At 34.5% G+C, this 11,106-nt stretch overlaps 1 pseudogene; it reads right to left on the reverse strand.

The window, feature by feature from the left end:
• Positions 1-2,858: 2,858 nt before the first annotated feature.
• On the reverse strand, positions 2,859-10,151 carry LOC120088868 (annotated as a pseudogene).
• Positions 10,152-11,106: the final 955 nt, after the last annotated feature.

Genomic DNA, 11,106 nt, shown 5'->3' on the forward strand with positions numbered 1-11,106 from the left:
TGGGGCTCTCATTCCTCCTACAATGCTAGCTCCCACACTACCTGTTCATCCTATGCAGACCCGTGCGAAAGATGGCATATTCATATTCAATGCTAGCTCTCACACTACTTGTTCATCCTCTGCACCGTGCGAAAGATGGCACCTTCTATCCTCACCTACTAATGCTACTTCCCCTCTGCTGCCACTCCATCCACAACTGAACCTCGAAATGTGCCTGAAGCTTGACAGTCATCTACTTAGAAGCAAGTTGTGGTCGAGGAAACGACTGCTTTAACAACCAACCACATATGGTTGCGCGTTCCCCTTCCACCTAATGTCAATCTTATGGGCCATAAATGGGTGTTCAAGATCAAGAAAAATCCATATGGCAGTTTCTAACGTTGTAAGGCTCGACTCGTTGCCAAGGGTTTTCACCAAATTCCAAGGGTTGATTTCCATGAGACATTCAGTCATGTTGTCAAAGCCCCAGCTATTCGGATTATCCTTACCCTTGCAGCTGCCAAAGATTGGGCGATTCAGCAACTAGAAGTGATCAATGTCTTTCTCAATGGAGTCCTCACTGAATATGTGTATATGAAACAATCAGAGGGCTTTGTTAGCTCTTCCCATCCTACACATGTGTGTAAGTTACACAAGGGTATTTACAGGTTGAAACAGGCACCAAGACTTTGGTTTGACAAATTGAAAGCTACACTGATCCGGTGGGGCTTTACAAACTCCAAAGCTGACTCGTCCCTCTTCTTTATTAAAACCACAATGTTTCTTGCTCTTGTATTCATCTATGTTGATGATATATTGGTCACTGGAATGCCAAGCACGTGGATTGATTCCTTTGTTCAGCAACTACATAGCTCATTTGCCTTGAAAGACATGGGACCTCTTCATTTCTACTTAGTTGTTAAAGTAAACTGAACAAGTGATGGTATCTATCTCACTCAATCAAAATATATTATTCATCTTCTTGATAGGGCTGACTTGTCTCATTTAAAACTAGCTCCTACCCGGCTATCACTAGTAAGCACTTGTTTATTTATGATGGTGTTCCCATGACCAATCCAACTTTATATCGGAGTGTTATCAAAGCTCTTCAATACCTCACTCACATTTGTCCAGAAATTTCCTTTATTTTCAATCGTCTCAACCAATTTAATTAGTTCATAAATCCACCTAATGGCAAGTAATTAAACAAATCCTTCAGTACTTAAAGGGACTCTACATCATGAGTTGTTTCTTTCCAAACCTAATGATCTCAGGTCATCTATAGTGATGTAGATTGTGCATGTAATGTCGATGATTGCAAGTCCATCGCTACCCATTGTGTTTTCCTAGGAAACTCTCTTGTCTCATGGAGCTCGAAGAAACAACATGTTGCCTGCTCCAACACTGAATCAGAATATAGGGTCTTGCCTACGCTACTGTTGATGTGAGCTAGATACAATCTTTCCTTTGAGAGTTATCCCTTCATCCTTCGGCTCCTTCCATCATCTAGTGCGGTAATATGAGTGCCTTATCTCTTGCAGCTAATCCGGTCTGTCACTCTAGTAGTAAAAATGTTGAATTGGGCATTCATTTTATTCGTGACAAAGTTCTGGCCAAAGAATTGGAAGTACGGTATGTTTCTTCCTTAGACCAGCTTACTGATGGCTTAACGAAGCCTCTATCTGAGCACCGATTTTGTGAATTGCGGTCCAAACTCAGGGTAATCTCATAACCAGTGTTTGAGAGGGGATTTTGAAACAGAAGCCTAATTTATATCCTAAATTGTAAAAACTATTGTTGCTCATTGTGAAACGGTGTCCTTTAGTTTGTTAGAATTGTCTGTTTTTTTTTTTATTCTTTGTATATGCCATGTGGCGCCTACTCATAAGGTAGGAATATTTTCACCTATCCTCCTTTGTACTATTTAACCTTCTGTATATGGAATGGAATACTCACTCAGTAAAATATTTCATCATCTCCTAAAAGGTGCTCTCTGTCCTTTGCCCTAAACTTCTTAGTATTTCCCATTTTTTTGCCTTATTAAAAAAATAGAAACATATGTAGAAGGAAAAGTGGAAAAGAAAACCTAAAGGAGTAGGAGGTCGTCTAGTCATACGACGTCGAGGATAAGGAAATTGTTTACCACCAAGAATTGGTCGTGATGACCTTTTTCGGGATCATCAAGGTCATTGTACACATCATAATCATATATGCTTACTATAAAATTATAAATTTTGAAAATATATTTACACATTGTGTTTCTTTGTTTGAAAATTAATATAATTATTACTATTTAATCAATTTCAGTAAGTTTTAACTTTGATGGACTAAATTTAAGATTTATTGAAAGTGTGTGGAAATAAAAATGGATAGTTGAAAATATAGAGACTAAAATTAAATAAATTTCAAAATATGAGGGCCAAAATAAATGGTATTTTAGAAATTTGACAAAATAGGGCTTTTGACATTCTAAGAAAGTAGTAATAAATAAGTTTTAAGTTTCATGTGGTGTTGTTGTAGCTCTAGAATAATTGTTGGTCACTAAGTTTCTAGTAAAATCAACTATAATATGAAGTTTATTAATGTTTGGTAAATTTCAAACTTTATAGTTCAACAAGTTGGTTAGTATTTGATAAATAAATTCTAAATTATGGTACTTTAGATGTAATAACTAAAGTTGACCTATAATTATTAAATTTTAATTTTTTCGCATGCACATGGTTATGGCATATCAATGAGATAGGTTTGATTTCTTAAAACAACAACAAAGCATTTATTTTGAATTTTGATAGAATACATCACAGACTAATGTCTGATACATATATATAGATTTCAGTATTTCAAAGCTTTCAGTACTTAATTTTTACCTCCTTCATTGATTAAATATAAATACTATATGGAACTCCTTTCCCAGTCACTCCAGGCCCTGAAAATGGCTTCAAAAGTTCATAAGGAGTAACCCCAGCTCTAGTTCTATTCTTCAAGTTGGAATCAACATTCCTATTATCAATTATCAACTCTAATTCTTTCATCTTTGCACTAAACCTTTCAAATGCTGCCTTTATTATAGGATTATCATTCCACGATGGTTCCATATTCTTTCCAAGATACTCTTCATCTGGAGAGTGACTTGATAGCACATCCAATGTAAACATTACCTGTGTTGCTTGATATTGTGAAGGGAATGCATTTAGAAGCAACTCTGCATGCTTTTCCAAAAAGCTTTTCCAAAGTGCAGGGTTATAATCTTCTATAGGCATGTTAGTTCTTGTTATGCTTGGCCTGTTTGGGAAATACCCCGAATATGCATATTGTCCAAAGTTCACAGCTGCATGGTGCACTGATGCCACCCAATCAATGTTTGTCACTATGTCTATTAGATCTTAAGGAGTGTTGAGAAGTGGCCACCATGGTTTGTCTTGTTTGTCTGCATGTCCCACTATTCTGATCTCAGTCCACCATGCTTGAAGCTCTGTGTCAGATGTTACAAGGTTTGGAGATGGATAATAATAATTCACATACTCTGTCACCCATTGTTTTAGAGCATCCCATAAAATCAAACCATCATTAGCATAAGGATAATCTTTAATATGTAATTTTAGACCATGTGAAGCAGTTGGATCCTCTTCCACCAATCCTCTACCAACCATTCCATGAAAAAGGTCACCTTTGTATATTAATAGGGAAAATGATATTACAAGAGTTCGGATATGAGACCTCTTACTATGGTATCATGTTAAATAAAAAGTCAAATAAAAAACCTTTAATTTTACCTGTGAATTAGGTCAGCTGGTAAAGCTTGCAAGTCAAACTGCCATTGAAGATCATATGCTGTAGAAATGAACTCCATGCAATATTTAAAAGGTGAGAATGTGCTCTCAATTATTCCACCTGCATTGATAAGAACACTGCGCGCATTTGCATTGATCTCCAAAGTGTACCTAAAATGAGGATGTAGAAGTCTATAGATAGGGTGCATTGCACTCAATTGTCTGTTTGTGGCTATAGCATAAGGCTCTACGGCACAGTGAGTCCTCAACCAATGACTGATAAGTTGGTGATAACCAGCGTCATGGGCAAGAACATGAGCTTTGGCAAATCTCCAAAGCCAGAGGCTAGTGGGTTTTACGTTGGGTCTATAAACTCTTTTCCATTGAGGCTTTCCATCCATGGGTGGTCGTGTGAGCTCAATAGCTAGTGGCCTAAGTGTTTCATCATCATCTAGAAAGAACAATGTTCTTGATCCATAAAGGGTTGTTCCTTTTTGGGCTCTCACTTCTTCTAGGTCATGGTAATCCAAAATAAACAACTTTTTCTTGTGAGTTGCTTGAATCCCATTTATGAATTATTTGACAAGATATTAGTACAAATGCCACCGTTGGTTGTATGGCTATGAATTAATATGAATTGAGATGAGAACTGTAGCAACCCAAATTTGTACGCATACACTACAGGAAATTAAATGTCAAATGTTAAGCAGGACAAAATTTTATTTAAAGGGGTGGTAAATGTAATACCCTAACCCTAATTTAGAAAGCAGGAAAACAAATAAAATATATAATTAAGAATGAAAATATAAATTTAATAGGAAAGTCGGGTGGAAATTTAGAATTTGAAAAAAATAAGAAATTTATTAATTATCCAAAAATAATGAATAAGGGGGCAGAATCAGTAAGAATTAATTAGAAGTTGGACACTAGCTAATTCAGGAGACAAAGAGCAGTAGATAACTTTTGTTTGGGTACTGCTCATTGGAAGAATTGGAGATGAATTAATTGCCCATATACTCCTAAAATTTGAAAGAGTTAAAAAGGGGAAGTGGAATCCACAAGCAGTGAAGACAACCACGTGTAAAAACTAGTGATATTGGAGAGAAAATTGGAGAGAGCAAGAGTAAAGAGAGCGAGATTCTCAGCGAGACAGTGGGAGAGAGCGGGAGCGGGAGCGAGAGTGAGAGTGAGAGCAGGAGCGAGAGCGGGAGCAAGATCGAGACCAGTGAGAGCGAGAGCGAGAGCGAGAGTCATGAGAGCCAAACCAGCGAGAAAGCTGGAGAGAGCGAGATTCTGAGAACAAAGAGAGCGAGATTTGGACAGAAGCGTGGATTATGCGTTGAATTTGGCCATGATCTTATAGATTATATATGAAGAACCCTAAAATTGAATACAAACAAAGGTTGAAGACGTAAGGGCAAACGTTAGCCAAAATTAGGTGTCTTATTAAGAGAAATTCTTAAACCTAAGTAATTTTAAAGAAGCCATTTTTAGGATGAGTTGTCACACTAAGAAGAGCCGAAAACCACTATAAATAGGACCCTTTGCCAGAATATTTAACCCATTCTCAAAGAAATCTCAGTAACAAAGAATCGTGTGAAAGAGTAAGTGTGAGTGAGGAAGTTCTGTGAGATTAGAAGAGATAAAGCTCGGGTGAGGTGTTGCCCAAATTTCCTTCTAGTTTAAGAGGGAAAGCTCTACTGATCAAACCATAAGGAATAATAAGGAATAACTAGGATCGCAGTCAAGGTAAGTAGTTATCTCACCAGTGTTTCATGGTAGTGTACCTTTAATATGTTGCATAATTATGTTATTGTTATGTTGCATTACATGTTTAAAATACGTTTATCGACAAGGGCCTCATGCATTATGTTTGTTCATAAGATTAAATTTTAATTAGATAAAGGTTATGCTTCTAGGGCTGGCAGGGCATGTATGGTTGCACCCCTCTAGACCCAATTCTATGTCAAGATTATGCTAGGGACTAACAAGGTATGTATGGTTACACCCCTCTAGTCCAATCTTACGTTTATGTTAATGATTGATGTTGGATGCGACTCTGGCCCCACTGACTGCATAACCCGCTAATCATCAGATGGGCTAGTTTCCGCCTAAGTTCTCATCTTTCTATCAGAGTAGAGAAATTTACGTTAGTGATGTGGGATGCGACTCTGGCCCTACTGACTGCATAACCCGCTAATCATCAGATGAGCTAGTTTCCGCCTAAGTCCTCATCTTCCTATCAGGGCAGAGAAATTTACGTTAGAAGCATAATCAACCACCACATGTTATTATATGTTTTCGGTCCCAATCATATGTTTTCAGGACATGTTGCATGTAATTGTGCATTTGGTCACTACCTTATGTGAGAACTACTTACTGGGTATATTATATACTCATCCTATTTTTACAGACTTTCTAGGTAAGGACACAACGTAGGTGGTAGAACTGGACGTCGCTCAAATGGCCAACCATCAAACTCACTATTATAGGCATATGCATTTTTGTATCACTACGCTAGTGTTTTATGGATCCTGGTGTTTTGTAAAATAAAATTTTTATATAGTTTTCTACCTAATTAATAAAATCTTTGATATGTTCTTTTGAGATTTTTGTCCAAAACTCATCTCATAATAGAAAAGTCTAAGCATGCATGTCGTAGCGATCGGACCACAGTATGTAAGGATTCGGTCGTTACAAGAACACACACCTCTTTAACTGTCATAGAGCTAATTTCGCGATTGATCATTAAGGTGTTGAATGCAGACTCGGGAGGACCATAGATATTAGGGTCGAGTTGGCTAGTTATTGACCACTCTTACAATATTATTGAAGTATGAGTATCAATTATGAATTCAATAAGTATGATTGTTAGTTCATTCATACCGTGACCAACTGAGTGTTGTATGGGTTAAGACCAGCAAGAGCTTGCAAATTCTTCATCACTCAACCAAAAGAACTTATTCCATATTTATTTAATGAACATAAAGAAAAGTTAAAATAAAGAGAAAGAGAGTATTAAGAAGTAGAAAAATAGGGAGGAGATAAAAGATGATGTGCTTACTGTCCATATGTTCAGGAGACTGAAAGCAGAAGAGAAATTCTCCAGTCTCAGAGATGAGTTTAAAAATCCAAGGTAAAAGATCTTTGAAAGAGGTAGTGGATTCAAGAGAGGACAAGTTGAAGCCATCAACATTTAAAAGTGCATCAATTGCCTTGAAGTTGGGGAATCCGGCGTTTTTATCGAAATGTACTTGAAGATTGGGTATAATCGTTCTTAATACATCCAACACAGTAGTTGCATTGAATTGTGTCTGCTTTATATCAGAGAACGTCTCATCTCGAGGAACATATATACTTCCTGATGCCTTTTGCTCAGATTGTGGATCTACATGATTATTACATAAAAATTAAAACCTACAAACTTACTTTAGGATAAAGGTGGCCAGTTATAAAGGAGGAAATAGAGACCTTTTGGACAAGGTGGATGACCGGTTCTACAACGTCTAGGGTAAGGGCGGTCAGAGCCACCAAGAACGAGCCTTTTGAGATCGTCACTCTTTTCAGGATCTCCAAGGTTATTGTACACATCATAATCATATATTCTGTCATAACTCTGAGGCTCTCCAGTACCATTACCTTGCAAATTCACCAACTCTGTTTCCCTCATGGATATAAGTCCAGCAAGAGTCTGCGATGGCAAGTATGACTGTGTCGAGCCCAGCAAAGTGAAAAACAAATAAACATTTTGAGTTAAAATTTGGAAGGTAATAAGAGGAAAAAAAAAAAAAGGGTTGAGCATGACCTTGTTGGTGAAGAAGACTCTACTCTACGTGGGATCCAAAGTCTTGGGTTGAACTCATGAGTTGCAAGAGATGGTGAGTGGACCAGAAGTAAAGCCATGGAGGTCAACCTCTTTGACATACATCTCATTTTCATTGTAATTCTCAACAATGATGGCCCCAATCTCCCCAAAATCTGAGGGAACCTCCAATTTTGCCTCATAAATTTCTTCTACTACACCCTCATGTATCAATTTTGCTTGAACCGTAATTGGGGGTTTCTCTGATCCAATTCCTTATTCCATCAAACAAGTATAAAACCAACTTTCTTATTCACTATTTAGAATCAAGTATAAATGTTTATTTCCTTATAAAATATTAAAAAGGTTGTGGCCAAATTTAACCATCTAAATGGTACAAAAATCAATTACTCCATTATTTATTTTATTTGGCCCTGTTAATTTAGAAGTATGGATGTGTATAATTAATATATTTTAATAGGTTAGCATATCAAAGAAATATATTTCTTTATTTAATTTAAAGACATTTTTTATGTTTTTAACAAGTAATTTAGTATATTTATGTTAGTTTATATGTATATAAAAATTGAAGGTACACCTACAATTGAGCCTATTCAAAATAATTTTTTTATTAATTTTTTCAAGCAACACACAAAGATTCAAACTTATTAAAGGTAATAAAAAGGATGGTAAGTTTTTTAAAAAGATCTAATTCGGTGACCCTATCCGATCCAACTCGAAATAGGGTTGGATTGGGTTGGGTTGACCCCTTGTATAGAACCGACGGGGTTGTGGATTTACCCAATCCGAATTTTTGGGTTGGTTAAAAAAAAAATGCTCTAACCCAATCCATTTCAATTCGTATATACCAGTATTTTTGTGAGAATTTGTTGTATTGGTGTTTGATAGTTGGCAATTTTAGAGGACAAAAATTACAACGATAAATTTATTTCAAAATAAAAATACCAAAAAAATTGGTTATCTATTTAACATAAAATTGAAATTTTGGATGTCTTGGGATTTTTTTTTCTTTCTTTCTAAACAAACACCTCATCCACCCCAACTACAACACTAACTTTCTATTGATGATAAAGATAATACAATTAAAAAAAATTTCCTTCCACACAAACTTAACCCTAAATGATGATGATATAATCAACCATTTTTAATGTACGTGAATCTAATCAAATGTTTTTTTTTTAATTTAAGTTTTTATTAAAACATATATTAAAGTATTTTTATGTTTGCTTTTTTTTTTTTTTTTGTTCAGTTGTACCATGTACGTAATTAGTTAAAATACCACATTTTATTCCTATAATATGAGACTTAATCCGTTTAGTATTTATAATTTTGAATGTCTATCTAGTTCTATGCTTTCAATCAACCATATCATTAGCCCTGCCAACTTTTCCTAAAAAAATAAAAAATATAAAATATAAATACAAATACTTTCAATTTAATCTATTTAGTATGTATCTTTTCAAATAGACATTCGTTAGTTATTTATTTGTGAGTGTCTATCATACGTTTTCAAACATTATATATATATTGTTGCACTAAAAATACTTTTTAAAAACTTAATAAACTTTTTTCAAACGCAATCTAATTTTAAAATGTATTAGAAATACATTGACTAAAATAGAAAGACTTGGCTTAGACCAAAATCGTATTTTATCTTTATGAGTTTTAATTAACTCTATATATACAAACCAATTAAATCCCAATATTTATATTTTATTAAAAGTTACTTGGAAAAAAAATTGCCATTTATGACCTCATTTGTGAGAGTGAGAGAGTGAGATGTGTGTTTATTGATAAAACAAAGTTTAAATGATAAATTTTAGAGCCCGTTTGGATTGACGTGAGAAAAAAAAGTTTTTTCAAGAAATCATTTTTATTTAAATACTTTTGATAAAAATAAATTAAAATACACCTGAAAAGTTATTTTGAGTGGTTGTCAAACACTTCAATTTCTTTCAAAATGACTTGTTTTTTAAATTAAACACTTGAAAATGTATTCCTAACACACTCTTAGTCTTTTGATCCGTCTTGTTTTAGGTTAACACCGCCGAAAAACACCCGAAAATGAGCAAATACTACTGGTTTGGAAACAAAACAAGTGATGTGTTTGTACGTATGAAGGTTAAAAAAGGTTTCACATTATTATAAAATAAAAGAGTATAGTTTTTGTTTAGATAATTAATTAAATGTGTAAGGAAGAGAAACTTACTAGGGTCGAGGAGGATGCTGGCAAACCCAAGCTGGAGCAACTTTTGAGGGGCTTGGTTTTCTTTTAAAATTTTGGATGAAGTGATTTCTCCTGTGATCTTCTTCACAGTAACTTTTGTAGTGACACTAGTGGTGGGTTCCGTGGCCGTGGCTAAGGCTGCTTTGGCTATTCCACCCCTAGACGTTAGTCTCAAACCTCCATTATTATTCTTGATCTTAATCCCCCGCAGCTGCTTTTGGAGATTATTATTATTCTGGTAAGGAACCAAAGCACCGCCGTCGATGCTGCAACATCCCAACGACCTCCGCATATGGCAGAGAGTTGCCGGAGCCACTCTTGTTGAAGACCCAAGGCCTTGAGATTTCAACATTGTTATTCTTTTCATTTTCGATGAAGAGAATGCAAATTTTGTATTTGCTATTGGTGTGAGTTTAGTTCTTCCATCAAAGGTCTTTATATACTAGTTGGGAGCTTCAAGATTACGGAACTGCCCCCTCCTATTTGTTTTATATCTTTCTTTCTGATTCAACCATTTTTCTTTTTAGCAATACTCATATATATTCAAGATGCAATCATCTTTATGCATCATATTATTATCACACACATATAAAAATGAATTGATATATCTTTTAAAAGAAGAAGAAATAAGAAATTGTTATGTGATAAATTATGATCTAATAATTTGATAGGATGTACAAATATCAATATTGTTTGAGATACATAAGTATTTTTATCAATATTGCTTGAGATACATTAGTATTTTTCTTTTCTTTTTCTTTCATTTTTTCTAAGAGCACTAGCAAAAACTTTGGAGAGAGTTCAAGCTTCAAATTTCACGTTCACATTCAGAATAATAACAATAATAACAACCTTTATCGCTCTATTTAATTAAAAAAAAAAATTAATGCTAATGTTTTGAGTTCATCCATCAAATGCCGCATAGTCAAATACTTGCCTATATTTATATTACTAATTATGAACCGAACCTATAAATTACACCCGTTAATATGGGTAGATCCAAAATTTTATGTCATATACATAAAGACAAATTTATATAAAATCATAAGTATAACATATGAACTTTTAAATTTATGACTATATATAGTCTCTAATTTATTTTTAAAAAAAAAAAAATCTAATAGGTCATTGAGTTTTCAATTTTTATGTCTAATAGATCTCTAATACATCAATTTTGTATCAAATATAGGTCTTTTCACTACTACAAAATCTACATTACTTAACACTCATAGTTTTTAATTACTTGACGTTTCTTTGGAAAAAAGGTCAAGTAATGATCTTCTAGAAAAGAAAATGTCAAGTAAAAT

The sequence above is a fragment of the Benincasa hispida genome, chromosome 10 (assembly GCF_009727055.1).
Source record: "Benincasa hispida cultivar B227 chromosome 10, ASM972705v1, whole genome shotgun sequence".
In the NCBI taxonomy this organism is placed as follows: Eukaryota; Viridiplantae; Streptophyta; class Magnoliopsida; order Cucurbitales; family Cucurbitaceae; genus Benincasa; species Benincasa hispida.